This window comes from Cryptomeria japonica, chromosome 5 (genome assembly GCF_030272615.1).
Source record: "Cryptomeria japonica chromosome 5, Sugi_1.0, whole genome shotgun sequence".
Classification (NCBI taxonomy): domain Eukaryota; kingdom Viridiplantae; phylum Streptophyta; class Pinopsida; order Cupressales; family Cupressaceae; genus Cryptomeria; species Cryptomeria japonica.
This window is the reverse complement of record NC_081409.1, coordinates 77669180-77695434: the sequence shown is the minus strand read 5'-3', so window position 1 is coordinate 77695434 and position 26255 is coordinate 77669180. Positions and strand designations below refer to the sequence as shown.

At 33.5% G+C, this 26255-nt stretch overlaps 1 long non-coding RNA gene across 2 annotated transcripts in view; it reads right to left on the bottom strand.

Moving 5' to 3' along the window:
* Positions 1-21726: 21726 nt before the first annotated feature.
* LOC131032752 (uncharacterized) overlaps positions 21727-26255 on the bottom strand; it is a 46597-nt gene continuing 42068 nt past the window's right edge. Inside the window, exon 3 of one of the 2 annotated variants that reach the window (XR_009372529.1) lies at positions 21727-21865. This is a non-coding gene — a long non-coding RNA (uncharacterized LOC131032752). Of the gene's footprint in view, positions 21866-22312; positions 22862-26255 lie in introns of those variants that run through there. The other variant, XR_009372527.1, reaches the window with a different exon arrangement.

The following is a 26255-nucleotide window of genomic DNA, read 5'->3' as shown; positions in this document are numbered from 1 at the left end:
CATTTTGTCAAACTATTCACCCACATTGAATACGCTTCCATAGTTTTCAAACACATCTATCATAGCATTTCAAACCATAAATCTAACAAAAATCTCCCTACATCATGCTTTGACGGATATCCAAAAGTTGTTCTAAAGCTCCCATGATACCATGAGACCACATTTCAGCGAGGCATTTTGCGAAATAACCCACACCATTATCTATGTTTCCACATTTTTCATTAGTTGCCTTGTCCAAACATATCACCTTGACATGGTGTCGTTACTTTGCAGTGTATTCAACAAATCATTACATCTACAATGATGCCATTTCTTTGGGACATTCGGTCAAACATATCAAATGCCTTGTCTCTGTTTCCACAATACCTTTGCTTGGGTTTTCTAAATCATTTTCAATAATTCCACTCTCTGACTATCCCACAACCTACACACTCCATGAAATGAAATCTCAATTGTGGTATTGTGTTAAATAGTTCACACGGTGTTGTGAACATCTTGCAGCCATTGCAATTCTTTACATTCCATGAGATGAAATCCTCGAGGAGTTTTGTCAAAAAAGATTTAGATGCCTTGTTTGTGCTTTCACATTTTGCATGCTTGTTGCGAGGGCATCGAAATGTTGAAGATTTCGCAATTACACCTGACACTTGCATTTTCTTAGAAGTTTCTAAAGCATTTTCAAGGAATTTATTCTGTGCAAACTTTGGAATCATTGCATTCTATATGATGTCATGTCTTTGAGACATTCAACAAACAATTCATTATTTGTCTACTTTTCCACATTACGTAGAGCATAACTACCAGATCATTTGCAACGATAATATCTAATAAAAATCTCGCTTCACCATTATGCTCTAAGAGATGTCTATAACCATGTGATGATATTTCTTTGGAGTGTTCAGCAAAACAATTCTTGTATCTGTCTAGGCTTTTACATTTGAGTGCATCATTATCGGACTTGAAAGTCTCTAAAACCATTTTCAGCCGATCCATTTCCTGCATAGCTTGGGATTATTGTCGTTTATATTTTTATCGGTATCTCTTGGAAAATTTTATCAAACCTATAACATGCTTATGTTGTAGGATGATATTTCATAGGCATTTTGTCAGGTCAATACACTCTCTCTATGATTTTACATCTCTTTAAAGGATTTGTTCAAACCAGTAGCTTTGTTTGCCAGCACAACAACAACCCATCCGATAAACCCTTATATTACTCCCGCTCAATGGATGATCATAACTAACTTTCTTTCAATGCTCGAATAGAGGTTATAAAGTTAGGATTTTTTAGCAATTGAGCATTAGGTTAGGATTACTCAATTTTTTAGCATATCTAACCTCCTAAGGTTAGGATTTTGACTTTTCAAAGCAATAGCTTAGGATTGCTCACTTTTTGAGCATTTTTAACCTTTGAGGTTAGAAATTTGAAATTTTTGAGAAACAAAGGGCATTGAGTAAAGGATCATTTGCAACTACTCCATCAGAACCTACATAAAGACTTTTGATTGCACTTCCTCTCTAAAAGAACAAAATGGGAAATATATTGAAAACAATTTAAAATATTTGAATGATTTTCAAAAGAATAATTCATATATTTCCCATTAGACTTTAATGCCTTGATTTAGGAAAAATGACCACAACTTTCAATTGGTAAGGAGTTAGGCTCCGAAATTCGAAACACGCCTTTAAGGTAGGAGGATGAGAAAATACCATCATTTATTCCTCATGATGATACCTAGGGTGAGGGATTTTAATTGTTTTAGAGCAAGGAAAATCAAATTTTGGGTATTTCAAATATGGGGCAACAATTGGCTCTGACTGGGGACAAGGACTGCAAAGGACGCAGGATGAATCCAAAATCTCAGATTTTGTCGGCTAGTACACTATCCATTGGGAACAGAGTCACAAAAAGAGTGGACTACAAAAGGGACTAACTGGAGAGACCAAACACAAACCAAAAATGGGATGAACACAACAAAAACTTCTACCTAAATATGTACATGGTAGGCAAAGCCCACCTCAAACTTCTCCAAGATTGTCATACAAAACCATTCACAGGCTAAGAGAAATAGGCACCTTTTTAAAAAAGTGGCGTGCATCCATGTGACACATGTAAGCTCAGTAGGTTGGAAAGATCAACATGTATAAGATGAGAAATATCTTTGACCAACGAACCAAACAACCATATCTCATCATAAATCTTCAGGCTCTCTTGAAAGATTTGGGTACCACTTTCTGTGATATTGATTATGTGGTCTGGAATCTTATTAAGTATATCAAATTTCGACATCTGAAGATCTTTTTGATGATTTGGATTAGAAGACATTAACCCACGAATTGGACAACCTTCATATAATTTGTGATGTGAGAAACTTGAGTAGACATAACCATTGAATCATGTTCTTGAATATCAACTTGAAAATCACCTGTAGAAATAAACTCATCTAAAAACAAAGGATTGAGGTACACACTTTCACCATAGGAGAAGTCATCATTTGAAGCCTTTAAAAACCAATCTAGGATACAAACATTGTGAGGGGTGACTTCATTGGACTCTTTCATTAGATCATCCATTACCTCATTTATCTCTGCATTTTTGGTACAGTTCCCAAAACTATCATCTTGTATAGGGATGTCTTCTTGATATAAAGATTCAAAAAGAGGATTGCTTTGAACCTTGAATACTCCATAAGGCATAGATTGTAATTCCATCAAGATAGGGAGATATGTTGATATACCTTCATAGATTTCATTTTCAACCTGCTCATAGGCATCTGCATTACTTTTTGTGTTCTCTTGTTCCAATGATTCCTCTTCATCACACTCTTCATGAAATTTGAAAACTTCATACTCAGGTGGCATGTATGATAAAAATTGGATGCTTGATGGTTCATCTTCTTTCACTCGGGGCTGATCTAGAAGTTCAATAAAGGTCTCCATTTTTTAAGATAAAGAATATGTCTGCAAAATTTTACTTATGGTTGCTTCTCCATTGGTCATATCCATACAAGGTTGTCCACTAGGTATCATACCTTTGATTTCCTCGGAAAAGTTTTCATCATCAACTATTAGTGATGGATGGATGAAAATATCTTCTCCACATAGAGTCATCGTCAGAAGAATTGAGACACCAAGTTGGAATGAAAACTATAGGGCATTATTCTTCATGCATGTCTTCATCATTATTTCCAAGTTGGGCTGCAAACAAGACTTGAAATCACTTGATACCTCTTCTTCAAGTTCCTTGTTCTTAGGTTGATGGAATATTTTTTCAGTGTAATACTTATGACATGCTCCAACACCATCTTCTTTTTCTTCTTCACACACTTTCTTTTGATCTTTCTTTTGACATGTATCCTTGTGAACCGATATGGCTTCATCTTCCACAACACATGCATAATGTGATGGATCTTTTTCAAAACTTGGATCACAAGACATCTCATCAAGAATGTGCACATCTTCAAGAAAATAATTTTCTCCCTCTTCTTTTTGTTCAATCTCTCGCAATGTTTGAAGTAGAGAAGGATGCACTTTGTCATGATCAAGTTTCCTATTTCCATAGAATCTTTTCAAAAACTTGATATGTGAATCATTGAGAATCTGATTTTCTTGAGAAATAGGTGGAGGAGAATGAGCATCAACATTATTATCCATTGTTGATTCAAGAATACAATTACGAGCAAAAAATTGGTTCTCTCTTCCATCTTTTTCATCAATCTTTTGCAGAGTCTGGAGTAGAGAAGGATTAATTTTATGAGAATCAAGTTTCTTTCCACTGTAGAAACTTTTCAAGAAGTTGACTTGTTCTGGATTATCAAGACTTCGATTGTGTTGAGCAACTGGTACAAGAGAAAGATCATTGTTGTCTTCATCTCTCTTGATTGTTGACTTGGGTAAATGATCACAAACAAGAAAACTGATCTCCTTTCAATCCTTTTCTTCAATGCTTTGCAACACTTGACGTAAGGTAGGGTGAATCTTATTAGCAATAAAGTGAATAAATATTATAAAAGGTTTAATAATGGACCCACATACACACTTGGAGAATATAATTTAAATAGGCATTTTTTTTTTCCATTCCCAATTATGGCACATGTTGTAGGAGAAATTAGAAGCTTCTAGAGGAATCTTCATTCCTTAATTCCCCTTGCATGTAACTCCTCCACTAGGATATTAATCAATTTTGCATGGATCCAATATTGGAAAAAGAATCTCATTTTCAATTAATTCCTCTAGATAGTGGGGTTAAGGGGTTTTTCCTATATATATTGTATGCAATTTTCAAAAGAAAGGGGGTTGATTATTTTTTTTTGAAGAAAAGTTTTCTCAAGTTGTTTTTTTTTTCTGGTAGTCACATTCTTCATTTGGAGAATTGTTAAGTTTGTTTTGAAGAAATTTTTCCAAGCTTGCAAGGAAGGATCAAGGAAGGCTAGGCTTGAAGATTTGGAGAGGATTCAACATCAAAAGGCTTCTCCAGGTTCCCTCCCTTTTTTGCATTTGCTAATTGCTTATGTAAATTTTAATATTTTCAAAAGGAAATATCTCCTCTTAGATTCTTTTATTTGAATATAATTTTATGAAGGAAATTATTTCTTAATTGTTAGATAGATTAATTAGAAAGGAAAATGTATTTTTCATTAAAGAAATGCATTGATAAAAAGTACTTTTCAAACATGCAAATGCAGATTTCTCTTTTATTTGTTAATCTGTTTAAAAGAAAGAAATCAGATTTCTACTTTTTCTGTTTTTTTGAAATCTAGAGAAAATCTTGAATCTGGAAAAATCGTGCTTTTCAACATCTCTACTTTTTTGAAAAACTCAAAATTCTTTTATCTCTGTAAATAGTTTCTTTCTCTGTGCTAAGTGAAATAGTAATTCAAATATGAATTTTTCTTTCTTCTCAATATTGTTGTATGAACTCCCTGTGAAAATATTATCTTTTATTATTTTTTTCAGAAATCTCTCTTCCTCTGTGAATATTAATTTCCTGAAAATTTCATCATAAAATTTATGTTTATCTCAATATAAGGCAAATTTGTTGAATATGATCACTGTGAAATCGAAATTTATACATCTATCTATCTCTGAGGTAATTTAGATCTCTGTTGTATTGCTGCCTCAAATTCAAGCACATTGTATCTTTTTTTCTGGGCTCCCGTGAAATCATCTGAAATAATTTTCTCTATTACCTTTCATGCATGTGAGTAGATTCTTATTTTTATAATAACATATATATATATATATATATATATATATATATATATATATATATATATATATATATATATATATATCCCTCTTAAATTGTTAAATAAACTGGAATAAGACCATATATATACATTTATATTTTGCAATATTAAACTTATACGAAAAAAAATATAAAATAAAACAAAGTAATTTCGAAAAATACCTTTTGTTGCATTAAATAAATTTAATGGTCAACGTAGGGAGGGGGGCAGAGTTAATATCACCGTCGGGGAGTGGTACTCTCGACTACCCCTGCGGTCACTGTTATGGCAGTGGCCGCAGGGGGAGTGGAGGGGCCCACGGTCGTCCCCTCATCATTGCGGGCCTACACCCGCAGGTCCGTAGTGGTGATGGGACCCGTGGCCCCCACTCCCCACTTACAATAAAAGCATAGTTTCGTATCTTCTTTTTTTTTTCATATTAATTTACAAATTGGAATATGCTAATAATGTCTTTAATTTAATTTTTAGTTTAGTAAGGTTAAAACTTAGAAAAATTTATAAATAATTTGGATCATTGTTTAGTAAATTTATAATTGTAAACTAAAATATATCTAATTTTATAATTGGAATCTTTCAATCTATTTGAGATTTATTCGGTTACTTAGTTGGTATTTTAGATTAATTAAAAAACAATTAATTCATATTATTATGATTTGATCCAAAATTTGTCTAATGTCTAAACTAATTGCTATTTTTGAACTAGTGACTCTATAATTAATTATTCTCGTGATAGAAATAAAGCATTGCTTAATCTTGCATGTAAATTACACTATTCTTGCATCATGCGAATTACTTATAAATTATTTGCATTTTTTGATGAGCAAGTTACATTTTCATCATCTTCATGCAAGTTACGCGTTTAATTATCAATATGCGAGTTTCATAATTGTCATTATTGTGCAAGTTATATTTCAAGTTTGGAATATTAAATAGTTTAGTTGTAGGAGGATGGTATTTTTTATCAAGTGGTTAATGAATCCCATAGAAGTAGCTATTTCAATTATTTAAGCTTTGCAATGTCTAATTATGCATGTTCATTTCATAATTGTTTCAAGCATGATGCTAATTTAAAAGTTTTCATAGCCATTTAGTTAGAAAACTAAACAAAGGGAGTTGGAAAACTAAAACCTAGCAGCGTTCGGTATTTACGGTGCCTCTGGGTCACGCTTACGGGTAATGCCGTCGTGTTGAAGTACTGGACTTAACGCCTAATAAAGCTGCATCAACGACGTCTGTGACATCATCCCTATAAATCGTCGGGGAGTAATAAGGGACACTTGGAAGTTAAAATCCAAGGGGAGGGTAATCCCCCTTGGATCGATAATCTAATAAGATAATCCTTAAATGATTTTACATCCACTGAGTTAAACCATAGTAAACCCCTTTAGGGTTGATTAAGTGAAATGCTTTTATAAATTTGATTTAATCTCGAAGAGTTGTTGACGATTGACAATTGGGTCAAGGGTGACGCTTATGATAGGTATTAGGATCTAGTTGTTTTAGGCCACAAGCAATAGGCCATCTTGAGCCTTTGCTTAAGTGCTACCATCGTGGGTAGCAACCACAGAGAAACTGTCTGGGACATTGACCCTAGAAAGGGTTGCGTACCGACCAAACGGTTTACATTAAACCATAGATTAGAAAATAGAACTACATACTTTACGCCTTGATCCCGTGCCGAAACAGGTATGTAGGCAATCTAGGGACGAAGTTGTCCCTATTACTCAGGCGTTCGTGGATGGGGTCTAGGTTTGGTAAGAAGAAGGATTGCGAAGAATCCTAATTTGAAATATAAGTGTAATAAAAGAAAAAGTAAATCAAATCATACTCGAAAGGAATCTCGTATGGATTCACTTGACTTCTTGAGGCTTTAAGCCAAATTCCGAGGCGAAATTCAAGCTTGCATTATGTTATTTTGATTTCTCCTAAGGACGATGACCTCGGTGCACTCCTATTAGAGGAGTGTAGTGCTTAGTGAGTGGCTCAGGACCCGAATGGTCCCGATGAGTCTAAGTCTCTGGCCAGAGCACCTCCTATCCCAATTGGATAGATGCCTACCCTGTATGGGTAGATGCCTATCCCGTATTGGATAGATGAAACCTTATGTTCCGTATGGATAGATGCCTAACCCGTATGGTTAGATGCTCATCCCGGATGGATGAATGCCTAATCCAAATGGATGGATGCCCAAAGTATGCGATTGAATCAAACACAAATGATTAAATTAAATATTAAAAAAAAAAGAGGTCAAAATTTTGTTGGGTTAAGTATAGTGGGTTATCACATCACCATTAAAGTTCTTCAAGAATTCAACTTGTATGGGCTCATCAGGAACTTTCTTCTTTTGATATAAATAGTCTTCATCGTCACTTTCACCATCACTTTCCAACTTTCCTTTGTACCAAACCATTCTTCTGAATTTGATCTTTCAAACAGAGTCACCAACCTTCATTCTGAAAAAAAGGTACCTTAAAATTTCTAAGGAACAAAACACACTGGTATTTCGCTCCCCAACAGAGTTGCCAAAAATCTGTTGGTAAACAGATTTCTCACTGTGAAATCTCCTTCAAAATTGACCTTATTTTCCCAAAGAGAAGTGACAATCGTTCCAATAGTTGGAGAGATTGCAATCAAACTGCAATCTTCCTCTACATTTGAGAGGGGCAGCTCCCTCGTATGATGGGGGTATTTGGGATTTTTGTGTACTTTTTACCTGAAAGTACAAAAAGGAGACAAAACTAAAGAAAGGTGAATAATAGAAAACCCAATGGTAGACATACAAACACCATATAGAATTTCACAAATGATGACAGATACAAAGCAAGATAAAGCACAAAACAAGTTTTAGATATGCAAGGATGATGAAAGCAAGACAACCAACCTCAACAAACAAAGGAATAAGTTGTACTAACACATACAATTCCAAATACCAAGAAATGATGGGATTCATCAATTACATAAATTTTGGAATAAAGAATCAATGGATTCCACCAATCCACAAAAGGATTATCAATTTAACATATGAGAAAGAGATAATCATAACACATAAACACATCCAATACATATGAATCAAATGCATTCTTTGTTATTGTTTTAAAAATATGCAAGTCCAAAAGCTTTGAGTACCAAATGTGAAAACCAAAAGTTCTTTAAAGTTTCTCTACAAAATTTTGTAGAGTTTCCCCTTTGTAAAAAGTCTCCCCCTTTCAATTCCATTAGTCTTATATTTATAGACCTTTTGCCATAACTACTTTTTGAGTTAGTAACCAAATAAATTAGAGCATGGAAGTTATTCATGCTTTTACAACCAACTCTAACTTTTACAAAATAAAATTCAAAATCCTAAATTTGACAAAAGCTTTGGCCAAAGGTTACAATTACAAAGATACTACCAACACATGTATTACCGGTGACCCTTTACATCCATGTCTTGAGACTGCAATTCTTTTTAAGGCCAATTTGTATGTTTCCATGGTTTGCAAGCATGGTAGTGGCTTCAATATTTAATGCAGCTTCTTTATGCTTTGATGGATTCTCCCACTTGCACCAGCTTGAATGGTTCTAAAGCCTTGATCAACAAACATTTCCTATGCGAACCGTGCAATCATTTATTTTGATAAAACCTCATTTCTTTGTGGCATTTTATCAAATAATTCAAGTGCTCTATCAATGATTCTACATTCATCTTTAGAAAATAGTTTGTGAGCCCAGTTGAATATTTGCAATTACCACATTTGGTAAAACCTTACATATAAGTATTTTGATGAGTGTCTATACCCTGTTTGAAGCTTCCATCTTGTCACAGCCGCTCGCAACATTTTTACAAAATCTTTTATACTCAATCTACAAATAATACATGATTTTCTCTTTGAGGCATTAAACAATTCACATGTCTTTTCTATACCTCCACATACATACAAATCTGCCAGAATAGTTACAATATAAACATATGACAATTTCACCTTAATCCTTTTGCTTTAATGGAGTTCAAAACTGCCCATTTTGGCTTACGTAGTCAAGAATAATGCTAACAATGTTTGTGGATTTCGACTTCATACCATGGCAATTGTAGTTGCTTGAAAGTTTCCAAAGCTTTCACATCGAACTCATTTTGTACAAATGATGCAATCATGTCATTCGATGTAGATAACGTTTTTTTGAGGTAGCTTATCAAACAATTCGGATGCTTGTTCTATGATTCCACATTCTGCATATCGTCTACTAAAGCAAATGCAATGTCAAACGATTTTGTGTGCATCATGATGCTTTCACTTCCATAACCGCAAAGATTGTGGGATATGGTTTTACATCTGCAAATCCGCATTTGCTACAAGTTTCTAAGACCTTTACAAAAAATCTATTATGTGTATATCCTACATTCGTGATAACCATAATATATTTTGTTAAACTATTCACCCACGTTGAATACGCTTCCATAGTTTGCAAACGCATCTATCATAGCATTTCAAACCATAAATCTGACAAAAATCTCCCTACATCATGCTTTGACGGATATCCAGAACCTGTTCTAAAGCTCCCACAATACCATGAGACCACATTTCAGCGAGGCATTTTGCGAAACAACCCGCGTCATTATCTATGTTTCCACATTTTTCATTAGTAGCCCTATCCAAACATATCACCTTGACATGGCGTTGTTACTTTGTAGCGTATTCAACAAATAATTACATCTACAATGATGACATTTCTTTGGGACATTTGGTCAAATAGATCAAATGCGTTGTCTTTGTTTCCACAATAACTTTGCTTGGGTTTTCTAAAGCATTTTCAACAATTCCGGTCTCTGACTATCCCACAACCTACACACTCCATGAAATGAAATCTCAATTGTGGTATTGTGTTAAATAGTTCACATGGTGTTGTGAACATCTTGCAACCATTGTAATTCATTTCATTCCATGAGATGAAATCCTCGAGGAGTTTTGTCAAAAAACAATTAGACACCTTGTTCGTGCTTTCACATTTTGCATGCTTGTTGCGAGGGCATCGAAATGTTGAAGATTTCACGATTACACCTAACACTTGCATTTGCTTAGAAGTTTCTAAAGCATTTTCAAGAAATTTATTTTGTGCAAACTTTGGAATCATTGCATTCTATATGATGGCGTGCCTTTGAGACATTCAACAAACAGTTCATTTGCTTTGTCTACTTTTCCACATTATGTAGAGCATATCTACCAGAGTATTTGCAACTATAATATCTGATAAAAATCTTGCTTCACGATTATGCTCTAAGAGATGTCTATAACCATGTGATGATATTTCTTTGGAGCATTCAGCAAAATAATTCTTGTGTTCTGTCTACGCTTTTACATTTGAGTGCATTATTATCAGACTTGAAAGTCTCTGAAACCATTTTCAGCCGATCCATTTCCTATGTAACTTGGGATTATTTCCATTTATCTTTTTATCGGTATCTCTTGGAAAATTTTATCAAATCTATAACATAATTATGTTGTAGGATGATATTTCATAAACATTTTGTCAGGTCGATGCACTCTATCTATGATTTTACATCTCTTTAAAGGATTTGTTCAAACCAGTAGCTTTGTTTGCTAGCACAACAACAACCCATTTGATAAACCCTTATATTACTCCTGCTTGGTGGATGAACATATCTATCTTTCTTTCAATGATCGAATAGAGGTTAGAAAGTTAGGATTTTTGAGCAACTGAGCATATAGGTTAGGGTTGCTCAAATTTTCAGCATATCTAACCTCCTAAGGTTAGGATTTTGACTTTTCAAAGCAATAGATTAGGATTGCTCACTTTTTGAGCATTTTTAACCTTTGAGGTTATAAAATTGAAATGTTTGAGCAACAAAGGGCGTTGAGTAAAGGATCATTTGCAACTACTCCATCAGAACCTACATAAAGACTTTTGATTGCACTTCCTCTCTAAAAGAACAAAATGAGAAATATATTGAAAACAATTTAAAATATTTGAATTATTTTCAAAAGAATTTAATTCAAATATTTCCCATTAGACTTTAATGCCTTGATTTAGGAAAAATGACCACAACTTTCAATTGGTAAGGAGTTAGGCTCTGAAATTTGAAACACGCCTTCAAGGTAGAAGGATGAGCAAATACCATCATTTATTCCTCATGACAATACCTAGGGTGAGGTATTTTAATTGTTTTAGAGCGAGGAACATCAAATTTTGGGTATTTCAAATATGGGGCAACAACAAGAAACCAAATAAAACCTCTCTCAAAATAAAGTTGTAGTGTCGTAAATTGTACACCCTTTCTAGGGTGGTACAATTTAACACTTAGGCTAGCACCCGCCTTAGTGTGTTTGCATCTTGCATTGTTATTTCCCTTTAAGCATTTAATTAATTAATTTAATTAAATCTAAAGTCATGTTTCATCACTTCATACATTATAAAATTGGTCCCTTTACCTAAGTGTGTCGCTTTTTATTTTATTTCTCCAATAAATCATTTAATCATAAACCCTAATTATGTCCTATTTCGACCTTTAAGGCCCGATTTCGCATATCAAAACACCTCGAAATCAGCTATAACTTTAGGATTCTCTCTAATATCATCATATCTAACGACCCTAAAAATTTGGTGAAAATTTGGTCGGACCATGGCAGGAGTGCACATGGTCCTCTGTTTTTTCCCGAAATTTCGAGAGCACAATTTTATGATATTATAATGCTTAACCCCAAAAGATTGGCGGGAAATTCAGTTCCTAGGTCGGCCTAAAGGTGGAATCAAGTCGAAATTAAGATCTAGGGTTTCATACATAAGAGCTATCTTTCTTCATTTGAAGGCAACTAAGATCTATCTAATCTAAGGGAGTTTTCAGCAAAGCAAGCATAAGGAGCCTTATGTAGTGAAAGAGAAGCCTATGTGGAGTCTTCAATAACATTCACCAACTTTCATCAAGTATTTGTCAATAATTCATCATCAATTAGGAGCCTTGAAGACATTGAAAAATAATAGGAGATCTAGTGGCAATATCTCTCCCTTGGGGATTGTATGATTTCATGTTATTTTCATGTCTTTGTGTGAGCTTCTTTACATCAATTTTCATATTTACATTCATGATTTAGATCATTTAGCATATTTGGTTTGAAGCATTTTTATTTACATTCACATTTACATTTAGGGTTTACTCTCATGCATAGGGTAGCTCTAGTTTCTTTCATTTTAGGATCTTGCATACACACAAGGTTCTAGCACACACATTTTCAGTACATTATCGGCTATTTGTGGAGGTAGAAATAACCAACACAGGGGTTTGAATAAGGCAAAACCCTATATAGCCACCCAAACCTTCCCTTTTCAGTTGCAGGTGCAAAAACAAGTATCCAAAGGCAGTTTCAGATCTGGAAAAGGCATCAACACCACTCATAAGTCTAAAAAGTGCATAAATATGTCAAGGACAGGGGTGTGGAACCCTAGTCCTTCCCAGTACGGGGGCGTGGCACCCTGGTCCCTCCATTTTCCAATCAAGTTTAACAAGTTACAGACTCAAGACCTCCAGTTTGCAGTGTTTCAGTTGCAACCTCCTGTCTACAGAAACAAGACAGTGGTCTGGCACCCTGGTCCAGGTCAATTTTGTTCAATTTGTAGCATCAGGTACACATCCAGAATCCTCCTCCTTTCATGCTTTCAGTATCTTAGTTTCAGATCTGCAAGTTTGTTCAATTTCAAGTTCATGTGTGCTTCATTCTTTATCTCCTAGTCTAGTTGATCATTCAAACCCTAGTTTTTCTCAACATTTGCAACAAGAGGAATAGAAACCCTAAGAGGTAATCCTTGGCTCTCTCTTTCTCACAAGAAGTAGCCAAAGTGATCAATCTCCCTAGGCTCTTTCATATTCCCGATGTGTTGGCAAAAGTGGGATAAGGTCCTAGTCACTCGGTCTCGCTTTTACCGTCACCACAAAAGTTATATTCATTATTAATCCAAAAAATAAATAAATATATTTTCAAATGATTTAATGATGAAATTTTATTTCAAAACCCCAAATTTCTACAAACAATATCAAGCTTCCTATATCGACAACGACAAGAATTGACACAAAGCAACTTTATTTGATAGGAAGTTATAGTAACTTAGAACAAAAATAAATACCATCACAACCGATTAGTTTAATATAACAAGATTCCCAAATTAGAGGTGAAAGTATTTTAACAACGACATCAAATGCTTATACTAAAGTTTACAATGAAAGTCAAATCAATTAGAAAACATCAAATTTATCCAACATCTTTGGCCAAGGTAAAGATGTATCTCTACGTATGTCCTCGATCTCTACATGTTGCACACCCACTCATCAATAGTTCTTTTTATATCTTCCTTGCTTTGCCAGCGTTTCATCTTCTTGCTTTTTGTCAGCTTTCAATTATTTCTACTCTCTAATTTCTTTATGATTTTTCTTCCCTTATCGTCTTTCTCTTTATCTCAGTTCGTTTTGTCCTCTATTGGCCCCCCTCGCCATCCATTCTAGTCGCCTTCTACTATTCTTTATCCCCTTCGTTCACCATCGGTTTTCCCCATAACTATTAGTATTCAAACATTGCAAGAAGAATCATTTTGAAGGAAATGATTCGACCCAAAATACATCTACAAACCAAAACTTAACAACGAACTCAAACCAAAAAATAGAACATAGGCAAAAAACAATAGAGGAATCGATGCCCTTGCATTAGACCCCGGAGTGACTAAAAAAAATCATGGGCCCCTACACATGAAGTCAACTATGAATTGACACAATATCTTTCAACGCCATTTGTTTTTTCCTCATCTTCCAATTGCTCTGCTTTCGCATCCTTGGACACGCCTCTTCCAAATTCATTGTATTCTTGTATTTTCTCTTTCTAAATTTCTCCATTTGCACTTGTTTGATTTCCTCTTTCTTTTTATATTTTTCAATTTTGAGTTCCTTATTAACTACAAATCTCCACAGTTTTATCTCTTCATTGTTCATTGTTCTCTTGACCCATTCGTCTATGGTAAAATCCTCATTGAAATCTACATCTTTATCATTCATGGTAACATCCTTATGTTCTACCACTACAAAGTCAAGTGAATCTTCTACACTTTCTTTCTCTGTTGCAATCTCATTTACAATGAAAACATGAACACAATTTTCTCCATCATCAAACGACTAATCACTTTCAACATCATCTTTCATCAAATCCTCAAGGCAATCAAAATTTGAGCTTTCAAAATTTTAAAAATTATTTTTGTCATTTTCTGTCACTTGGTAATCTTCTTATTAAACATCTACAAAAAATTTATAGCCTTCATCATCTCCTCATTCTTTACTATGGCACCCACATTTGATTCTCGTTGAATTACTGCAATCTCATTCTTTTCTCCTTCACTTTTTTCCCCTGTTGCACTTATATCCTTATCTGCATTTTTTTCTTCCATGCTTCCAAGAGACATGTCCCTACTACATACGCGCTATCTTCTTCCTCTTTTATATTTCTTGTAATCACAACTTGATTAGGAAAATAATTATTTTTCAATGCATCCATTCTTCTTGCAATCATCTCCAATTTCTCATGGAGCGTTATTTTATCCACTTTGTACCAATACTTTTCCCAAGATGGGATTATTACAGTTTTTCTTACATTAATCCTCGCCCTTCTTACTATTGCAATCTGTTGCACTTACTCAACAATCTTCACTCACACTTCTTCTTTCTGCTACCTGCAGGTCTTGGCATAGGTTGCCTGTTATCTAGCACTCTACCTACACACTCAAGGTCTTTAGCTCTGATACCAATTTGATGAAAGTTGATTTCAAAACCCCAAAGTTCTAAAAACAATATTAGGCTACTTGTATCACATCGATTATAATTGACACATAACAACTTTATTTGACATGAAGTTATAGTAACTTAAAACAAAGATAAACACCATCATGACTGATTAGTTAAACATAATGAAATTCCCAAATTAGAGGCAAAAGTATTTTAACAAACACATCAAATGCTTATACCAAAATCTACAATGAAAGTCAAATCGATTACAACACATCAAATTTATCCAGCATTGTCGGTCAAGGCAAAAATGTATCTCTCCTTATGTCCTTGATCTCTACATGTTGCACACCTGCTCATCAATAGTTCATCTTGTTATATCTTCCTTACTTTGCAAGTGTTTCGCCTTCTTTGTTTTCTCAGAGTTCAATTCTTTCTACTCTCTAATTTCTTCGTGATTTTTCTTCCCTAATCGGCCCCTCCTTATTGTCTTGCTCTTTATCTCAATTCATTTTATCCTCTATTGGCACTGTTAGCACCCTTAAAATTATTAGGAAAAATTTGGTGCTCAAGATGAAAACCAGAATCATGTGCACATCGATATGTTCCTTTAGAAGCTTTGCAAGATGCCCTAGGGATTGGTTTTGAATATTTCCATAGTTATAAAGTGCATTCAAATATCCTTTTGGTAGGCATGTTATGTTTGAATAGTGACTTCATTTTCTGGTCATTTATGGTTTAAGATTCTTGCCTCGAGGGTTTTTATACTATTCACCACTGGCCCCATGTCCTAGTGTTTCTTTCCAGCTGATAGTTTTGACATTTAATTTACCCTAAGTATATAGATCCATTCATTTGATGACTTTGAAGCATGAATTATATGCACGTGCTTCAAAGTTCTTAGTAAGCGTTGAAGTGGTTTGTGCTCCTTTTCGAGGATTTGATTCTTATATGATGTGGCAGTTTGGTCATGTTCTGCAAGGTAGCTTGAGACTTGGTGGGAGGAGAAAAGACTTGTCACCGAGTTCCAAGTAATGATTATTGACCATGAGGTTTCCAACTATGCAGCTCAGGTGCTCGACGAATTATTCCAAAGCTTTTGTCAAGTGTCAAGTTTGTGCCACGGGGTGCAAGCGATTGTGTACTCGAAGCTCAGTGGATTCTTTATCGGTGCCTTGGTGATTGTCTGAGGAAGGTGGTTGTGTGGTGATGCAAAGATTGACTCGACATTAGTTTAGAGGCTTTCCCTTTCTTGGGTGAGTTTATGAGAAAATGGAGACAAAATGCTTTGTCAACAAATGAAACGGATCTAGTGTGTCAATTCAAGACACGACAAGATGGCTTAGGAGATTTCAGCAAGTCCCTGAGTGAAGAAAAGAGAGACTAGTGATGATGAAGATGAAGACAGATGTACACTCGGTAAAGCTCAAAACAACTCGTGTCAAGTTCAAATGGTAAATTAAGGAGACTCGGGAATTTTGTTGATGGTCATTAGTGCCATTGAGATCGATGGATAAGAATTGAGAAGATTAATACATAGGAGAGTTGAAAAAGAAAAGAAACTGGGAATGTGAGTTTTATGATTGGAAAACAAGAATATCACGGCAAATCACATGCATGAGATCAACTCTTGATAGGATAATCAAAAGACTTTATGTGTGGAAAACCCAAGGAATTCAAAATGATGACATGAAAAGATGCATAGGTATAGATAATGGATGTCATTGAAGAAAATTGAACTGGCGGTTAGGTGATTATAGAGGATAATTTTTAATCCTCTAAAAAGACAAAAGGCAAAAAAAATCTTTTACATGCATGGTACAATTGGCTTGGCTATGTTTAGACATTTTGAACTTTGTCCTTTTTCTGAAGTTGATGATAAATAGATTGGTCAAGCGGTATTTCAAATATCCCTATTTGTGCTTGTTAAAAAATAATTTCATAAATGGAGTGCTCATATGCAGATATGGACTGTGTATGCACAAGATGTAAGATCCATGACACTAGGTGGAGAATCCTTTACTAGACTACCTTGTAGCTAAAGGGATATTGAAAGGCAGTCTCGGTTGCAAAAGGCCTTTCAAGGGCTACCTTTCTTCATCCATTCATCATCGAATGACCAGGAGGAAAAGGAAATGGGGAAGAGAACATGGAGGAAGGGGGAAAGCCTATGGATCTCTCATTGTGCTTGTTCTATTGCTCCTCCAAATTCTCTTCCAGTTCCATGATCTTCTCCTCTAGTTTTTAGGATGTTTCCCTTCTAGTTTTGTGGAGATCCTCTTCTAGTTTGGTAAGCTCCTCTACTAGCTTGTCTAGTGAGTTTTGTATCATTACTAATGCGATGGTGGCACGACTCAAGTAGTTGGATTTCAATAGTATTTTATACTTCATTTCGGTGATTCATCAAGGGTTTTGATGCACGGTCTATTTCTTTTGTATTTTCTGTTTCAAATTTTCTTCTAGGGACATTTCTTTTCCACGCATATAAAACAAAAATATTGTCAAATGAAAGGATGTCAGTTGTACACAGTCTGAAGCTTTTTGCATTCCTTGTTACTATAAAAGGAATTCCAATATGGTTGTTTAGGGATTCTAGTCAGTGTATAGTTTGGGAAGGGAATAAAACTGGAAATGGTAGTAGCAGTGTCTGAGTCATCGAGTAAGTCTAAAACAAGGAAGGATGTAAATATTCTAACGGGCAATGTCAATTAGTTTATGATCCATCATGGATATTTTGCAAAATTGTCTCCACAATGTATTTCTTATCTTACATGAATAATAATATTAAAGGTTTTTTTATTTGTCTTCACAAAATCTTGTGAATGTGTAGCACTACTTGTGGGTTTTCTTTAAGGAAGAGATTAATTTCTTTCATTCGTGTTGCAGTAATTTTAGGAATATAGTATGGATTTCCTAAGAATAATCTATGTAGTAACAATAGGGGTTGCATTGATGTTAGGCATTAGTGCTACAAGAGCTCACTAACTAGGATGAATTATCGTTTTATATTCAAATTCAGGTAGGGTTTTGACTTTGTGTCCTGGATTAGACACTGGCCCATGGATTTCTCACAACCAGACTTAAGAAAATTCAAAATACTCAAAATCGCTTTCTCTCTGTCTTTTTTTATTTCTTGTTTAAGTTACTTCAAGTCTGATATCCCCATGGTAATTAAAGGATGAAGAAACATGTCATGAGAGTATTGTTGTTTTATCTTTTCTTCCGATAAAAGTGGAGATATCTATTTTGTTCTCAGTGATTTGATGGAAGAAATGGGATTAAAGTTGGGTAATGATAAATTTTGGACACCCATTGTTTGTAAGTCTGAGAATTATCCACTGTTATCTGCCTACAATTATTGTTTATGGATGAATTAGTAACGTTTCATAACCTTGCAATTTGGGAACACCCTCTTGAATTTGGTGGAGCTCAAAGTGAAGAGGGCTTGTCTAAGCCTTGATGTGTTTTCTTGTCCTTGGCTTGTGGATAGGTTTAAATAATTGATCTAAATCATTGATCCCATGGTTTAGGTACTATCATTTCTCTTAGGGTTGAGGGTTGCAAGAAAAATCGTCAATAGGCCCTCCTCATCCTCCATTCTAGATGCCTTCTATCCTTCTTTATCCCCTTTGTTCACCACTAGTTTTCCTCATAACTGTCAGTATTCGAACGTTGCAAGAAGAAACCGTTTTGAAGGAAATGAGTTGACCCAAAATACATCTACAAACCAAAACTTAATAACAAACTCAAACCAAACAAAAGAACACAAAGGCAAAAAACAACGAAGGAATCGATGCCCCTGCATCATTTAATAGAAATAATCCTACCTCAACCTTGTAGAAACTTTTGAAAAATGAAGAATCAAGTAATCCATTGAAAAGACAAACTTCCACTTCGTCCACAAAAAGCAATTATGAATTCTTCGATATTTAACCTATGTCATTTCATTCTCCCCATTGCATTGAAAAATTGATCATTCCCAAAAAGAAGAAGAAGAAGAAGAATAAAACTATTTGTTTTTAATTTCTTTTAACAAATCCTTTTTTCCCTTTTCCAAACTTGAAAAGAAAGATAGAAAATCTTATTAAAATAAGATAAGATTAAAATGTATTCTTATCAAAGTAGATAAGATTAATGATATATATATATATATTTAATTGATAATATTAAAACACTATCTTCCTTTTTTTAAAAGTCTTTATCATAAAATTACCTTTTTCCTTATTCACCAGTAAAGTAAAAGGTAATGTAACTTAAATAATTAAAATTATTTATTTTCTTGGGGTTCTTCCCATAACGTGTTGGTTGATTGGTGGTTGTGTTGTGGCCAACAAGGTTCAAACCTCGGCTAGGCCATTCTGATCGTAGGCTTGTGCCTTCGTTGATCCATGGTGCTCATGGGTTTGAGCCCAAACTTTAATAACTGAGGATGAGATCCCTTGTTTGTGACCTCATTGGTTCATAGCTCTAACTCAAATGTGTTTCATGTGGGGCTAGAGGGCATGTTGTGCCAATGTCATCGATCGCGATAAAATGTTTACCACACTTTTAAAAAATAATTATTTATTTATTTCTCAAAAGAAATTAATTACCTCAATAAATATGTAATTTAATATAATATCTACATTGATTGTCTATTTATTTATAAATTACTTTAATTATTCTTATATTAACTAATTATTTTTTGTTGGTATGAATAAGGTATTTTACCTAACTAGCTCACTAGTAGGTCCTATTCACATATTAAATCTACTCAGGCCTTCGAAATCTTTCTAGAAGTCTTAGGTTTCATGTGAACTTATATTTTCTTATCTTGGAATTTAATTCTTGGTTCCTAGGTCATTTAATAATTGTCAAGTTAAAGTTGTCTAATTGCATAAGATTAAGACACGTGTCATAATCTTGCCTATCAACCATGTCAAGTTATAAGCAAGGCATCTTATGAATATTTCATATGCAATCAATGTAATTTTGTATCCATAATCAAGAAATTTATTCATTCCATTCATTCTTGTGGATGATTATTTTACTTATACAAGTAATCCTAAGGTGTGGGGAGTTCACAATCAACTCCTAAATGGTATTAAAGCTTCCAATATTTGTTTGTAGTGGATTATTATCATTGTGCTAGACTATATATCCTATCTTTTTCTTTCCTGTGGAGGGATAATTCATTAACATATTCATGATGCATTTAATCCTTCGGGGGTATCACTAAGTCCCTCATATTTCATCACTTGTTTATTTGCATTATTTCTCTCTTTTGGAGAAGATTTTTGTTCCACTAGGTTTTTCCCTTTTCTTCATTTGTGAGAGATTGCATTGTAAATGGGTCCCTCACATGGCCTTGTAGTTGGCACCCATAATTATTATAATCATCTTTATATCAAAGTGATCCCATAATACTCCAAGTTACACTTTTTGGCCAAACTTGACACTGAAATCAGTATTTTGCACCAGATTTTTACTTTCTAAATTATAGCAGCTAAACCATTAAAATTAAGAATTTAAAGATAAAGTAAACTACTGATTTATGAGATTTTTTTCTAATTTTTTTTTAAAAATAATTATAAATGATTTGTCCATATTGTTATGTAACTTTTAATAACTTAATATTTACAGTAGTCAACGTTTTTTCAAAAGTGACATTATTCTGTAGTGCATAACTTTTATAGCAAGAAGGAAATTCTAATTTTTAAAATACAGATTTCTCACACCAATATCTAGTGGATGGATATTTATACATAATTGTTACATTTTTTTTAGTTGTTTTTTGAAGTCATAGTAATTGTAATTTGGACAGAGGTATATTCTGTAATGCATAAAAAATTTGTAAGCATTTGAACTAATTTCTTCTTTTTGTGTTGAAATGAGAATATCAATACCTAGGGAAAATATTTTTTTTACAATTTTTTTTCTCTATTTTTTTTTTTTTCCACGTGTGAACATAATCCATAATATTCGATGAAAAACCTACATGCATAAGAAATAAAACATAAACATATTTTTTGAAATTGAATATATTAAAAATTATACTATTTGGAAAGGTTATAATAAGGAGTAACTACTTAAAAAATAAAACTTTTAAATGAATTTTTTTATCCCCCAAAAGCTAATGTAAAAGTGGTTTTTTATTAGCATTTCGATAGGTGTGAAGGAGACTCCATTGCAAGTGTGATTTAAGAGTAGAAAGGTTATATCCAAGGGATTTTGATCCATGAGGCTTTGATCTAACTCTCATCAATTAATTACTTCAAATGGGATCTCTCAAGACTTAAATAATTATATTTTCTAAAAATGTATGATTTCAGCAAAAATCAGAATGCACCAAAAAGTGTAACCCAGTATTGTGGGATCACCCATCATTTGCATAATAATCAACTACTAACTAAGTTTCACTTAAGGGGGGTGTTGGTGGGAATAATGTATTTTACCTAACTAATTTACTAGTGGATCTTATTCACATATTAAGTTTACTTAGGTCCTAGGAATATTTTTAGATTCATTAGGTGTCATGTGATCATATCTTATCTTATCTTGGCATTTAATTTTTGGTTCGTAGGTCATTTAATAATTGTCGAGTTAGTTGTCTCATTGCATAGGATTAAAGCACATGTCACAATCTTGTCTAATCCTATCGATCGACCTTGTCTTTGGAAGCAAGGCATCACATGTACATTTCATATTCAAGTTTGTATCCATGATCAATCAAGTTATTCTTTCCATTCTCTCTCGTGGAAGGTTATTTTTGTTTTACAAATGATCCCGGAGTGTCTACCAACTCCTACAATCTTTTCCCATACACTTAAATTATTTCAAGATACTTCACCACCAATACCTTGTTCTTTCTCCTTGATATTTGTTCCTATTGCACATCAATGCATCAGAACCTTCCAACTCATACCTTAAAAGCATTGATAGAAAAATATGATCATATATTCACCTTAATCAATTAACCATGATAATATAATTTCACATTATAGATAAATATGCTAAAATGACACTTTGCATCTAACGTAAGTCAATAAAAAACTCTCAATTTTATCATAAAATTGAAACACCATATACTCATAAATGTATTGAAAATGAGTGATGTTAAACATGTGTTGTATGAGTCATTTACCCCAATAATTTCTTTAACCACCTTTATCATCCTCTTTAAGCTCTAGTTGGATGTTTTATTTAGGCTATAATCTGAGACACTCCCTTGACACTTTTGGTCCTTGTCGCGATAAGAAAGTACCATACAATTGTGTCACAAATTCAAGAAAATTACACAACCATCATAAAAGCCATTTACTAACTCCATCAATGAGAAAAAGGATGTTGGTTACTATATCACATATAAAAGGCATCATTAACACTTAGATGCTCCAAAGCTTAATGGAAAATCAATACCCCTTATATCATCATTTAATGAGAATGATAAATAGGGTGATCCAATATAAAGAGATCATACAACTTCCTCTAATCATGAATATCATTACTTTCGTAGAGGCATAAAGCTAGGGAGAGACCGCATAATCTGCTAGAAAATTGTTTGCCATGTTTTGTTCTTTTTTTATATAAGAGGAAATATGGGTAAATTTAGAAAGGATGAAGAAAACTTTATAAAAAATATACTCTCATCTTTTAGCTTAGACAATATCTTTTATTGATTGTTATCATAATTTTAGAGTTGTCTTCCACTTCAATTTGCCTATATTCAGCTACTAATCCCACCTTTAGCCCAAACAAATGTTTCTCCTATTCTATCTCATTGTTTGAGTGACTCCAAGATGCATTGTCTTCACCATTTTTATTCTCCATAGTTTCAAAAGAAAATGGTACACATTTCAAATCTTTGTCACACAAGGGACACCTAGAGGGGTCATACAAAAGTCACCTCATGAGATTATCATATGTTAAAATATAATTTCCTATTGTCAACCAAGAAAAAGTATTGCATTTAGGATGTGTCGATTTACTCCAAATTATTACAAAAGGCTAGTCAATCTACTTCTATTCAATCAATTTTAAGATCATAAAACTAGATTTAACATTATAAGAGCTTGATGATGAATACTCTTTCATTTCCTTAATACTCGTTTCATCCTAATGATGAATCATGAAGAGTGGCTCGAAATATTTATGGTAAAAAAAAGTATACATGATCTAATCTAGAAGTATCAAACACAATTATAACACAGATCGTAAAAATTTGATAGCATTAATTATAAGCGCCTTTAGAATTACCTATCCAACAAAGAATTTTCCCAATCCAATGTTGAAATACAAATCTAATTAGAGTATTCAAACAAACTACTTTGAGTATTCAAACAAAGCTACACAATAATCATTGGGATCATAAAACTCAATACTTTCTTCCAAGGTTTCTACTTTGTCTCATAACTTCTTTCTCATCATAAAAATCCTTAACTTTGAAACCCCACTAATGTTGTAACAAGGCACAAATTTCATAAATTAAAGCAATTAGCCAAAGGAGGATTCCTTGCATAAGAGTCCAAAAGTTAATTGATATTTTGCCACCTAGATTCTGAGATAGCCTACTAGTTACAATATTGTGTGACGATATCATCAGCTTCCAAATTAACAAACCACAAAAAAACTCATCCTTGGTAAATATAGGTAGTTGGAAAGCATCACTTAAATAGTTGCTCTAAGGAATAAATCACCATAAAAGAGTTTCATAAAGAAGTTTTGGTCTAGTTTTGTCCTCGACATAGTTTTTGCAACTATAAATCTTTGAAATTTACCCCTCCACTTTCTAGAAGCATATAAATTGCAGATTTATAAGGAATTTCCTCTCCACCCTCAACTATTGCAACACGCAATCATGACTATTTTTTATAATACAAAGTAAATATGAATTTGTTTTTAAACACATATTTAAATTTTTAGTTTTAGTGAAAATGTAAAGAGATTTAAAATGAGGGAATAATTTTTTTATCAAAATATGCAAATGTACAAAGATTTAGATTAGATTGGATTACTTAAATGAGAGCTACACATAGGTATATATGATATACCATCAAGATATGTGAATATAAAACCAATTTGGGATAACAGAAGATGAAATCACATGTGTGCACAACATGTCCATCAAACTAAGAAAGTACAAGTCACATGATACAAATACAATCTAAGTAAGCAACCTTATCTCATCCTAAATACAAATATACAATAAAGTTATTAACAAAATGAAAATATACAATAATGCACCATCAAAAAATATCCCATTTGAAAGGAAAAAAACTATCACTAAGACTTTACAATAATAATTGTAAATTATATATAACAAGTATTTAATATTATCTGACATTTATGAGATGATTTGCAAGAGCTTGCATGCAAAAGCATTGTAAATTTCCATGTGTAGTGAAAGCATATGAGTGGACTTGCTTGCACATGAAGTAATGTGCATGTGGATAATTATAGAATAGTAATTGTTGAAAAAATAGGAGGATTTTAGATCTCCATAATCATACATCTAATGAGAATATAAGGATATAGATATGGAGTTGAGGAAGCATCTCATATTTTGTATGTAGGTTTAGGAGAACAAAGAAGGCAAGGAGTGATTCCAACTATTCTCTTGCCCTTTCAATATGTATGCAATTCACATTATTGTGAAGTTAATAAACACCTTTAGTATTATGCATATTCATGTGTTTTTATGTTCAAGTCTTGTATTTTTACATAAGATGTTATTTACAATTTTTAGATTGTATCTCCATAGTAGGAATCATCATTAGGTCTTTCCAATCCACATGCACCTTGGGTGAAACCCTTCAAAGTTGTTTTGACCCTTCTTGAATTGGCAAAGTGACATACAAATTTACTTTTTGAACGTCGCGGTTTAACTACACAATGGAGTGTAAATAGGATCAATAAGGTGAACCAATTGATCATTAAGATCAACAATTTTATCTAGCTTATCCAGCTTGAACAATTGTTGAAATATTAGATATCTTGAAAAACACTTGTAATGTATGGAAATAGGGTTCACTACTTTATGCTTGCAAACTAGGGAAAAAACCTATTTCACAATGATTACATTAAAAGAAGAATGAACTCAATAGATCCAACCTCAATTATATGAAAAGGGTTGAATGCAGCTTGAGTTACACTCCATTTTGATGGAGTTTAAAATGAGCTATGGAAATGTATAAATTGAATGCATGATCTGGGGTAAGAAGGTACATGTATGCATTCATAACATATATGAAACAAAAACTTTTAAATATGTATAGGAATGGAAAGGGAATTCAAAAGTGCACTTGTGCCTAAAAACTAAGCTGAAACTAATGGGGACAATGGTGCTCCAAGCAACCTTGTCCAAATAGATGAATTTCTAAGCACATGTCTAAAATTAGGTCTCTGAAACACTATTTATGTCCCCAATCAAATTTGAAACCTGGGAGGACAATGACACTTAGAATGCCCTTTTTCCAAGATAATGGCACCCCAAATGCCCTTTTCTAATTGTTTTCTGGTGAGTTTTCAAAGGGTCTTATATCTCTAGGTTATGATTACATTTTTGTCCTTTATCTCTCTCAAACACCTATAATTGAACCTGAATCTACACACAAGAGGAGTTGTTGGGTTGATAGGGGTTTTCCTAGGTCAAACCCCGACTTGGGAATTAGCCCTATAATTGAATTGATACCAAAATGAAAATGCTTGAATATAAATACTTAATTGAAATTATTAACTAAATTGATTATACCTTCAATTAGTGATGCAATGTGCTTAGGATAAATCCTCCGTGTGTTGATGCAATAACATGATAAATCACATTAAATCCATCATGAAATCATAATTGAAAACATAATTGAAGATGTCTCGATGTAACTTATTGTTCCTTAGACATAAATTTGCTCTTTAAGAGAAATGATGATGTAAGAATGTGATAATAGAAGATGATAATGATAGATGATAAATGAATTAGGAATGATGCCTTATATAGGGATCTCAAAATAAAATCACCTTTTGGGTGACTTAGAATTATCATATTTTTGCATTAAGGATAGTTTTGAAAAAGGTAAGACCGACATATTATCCTCTCAAAATTTTAGCCAAAAAGCATCAAAGAGTCGCCGTGACCAAAATTGTCTTGACACTTTAGGCTCGAGTTTTTAGGGATGCGAGATAATAAGATCCTAATATCATAAAGAGTTATATGAAATTATAACGTTTAGATGTGGGAAAGGGCGCATTGAACTTTGAAATGGCATAGGACCCATATAAGCATG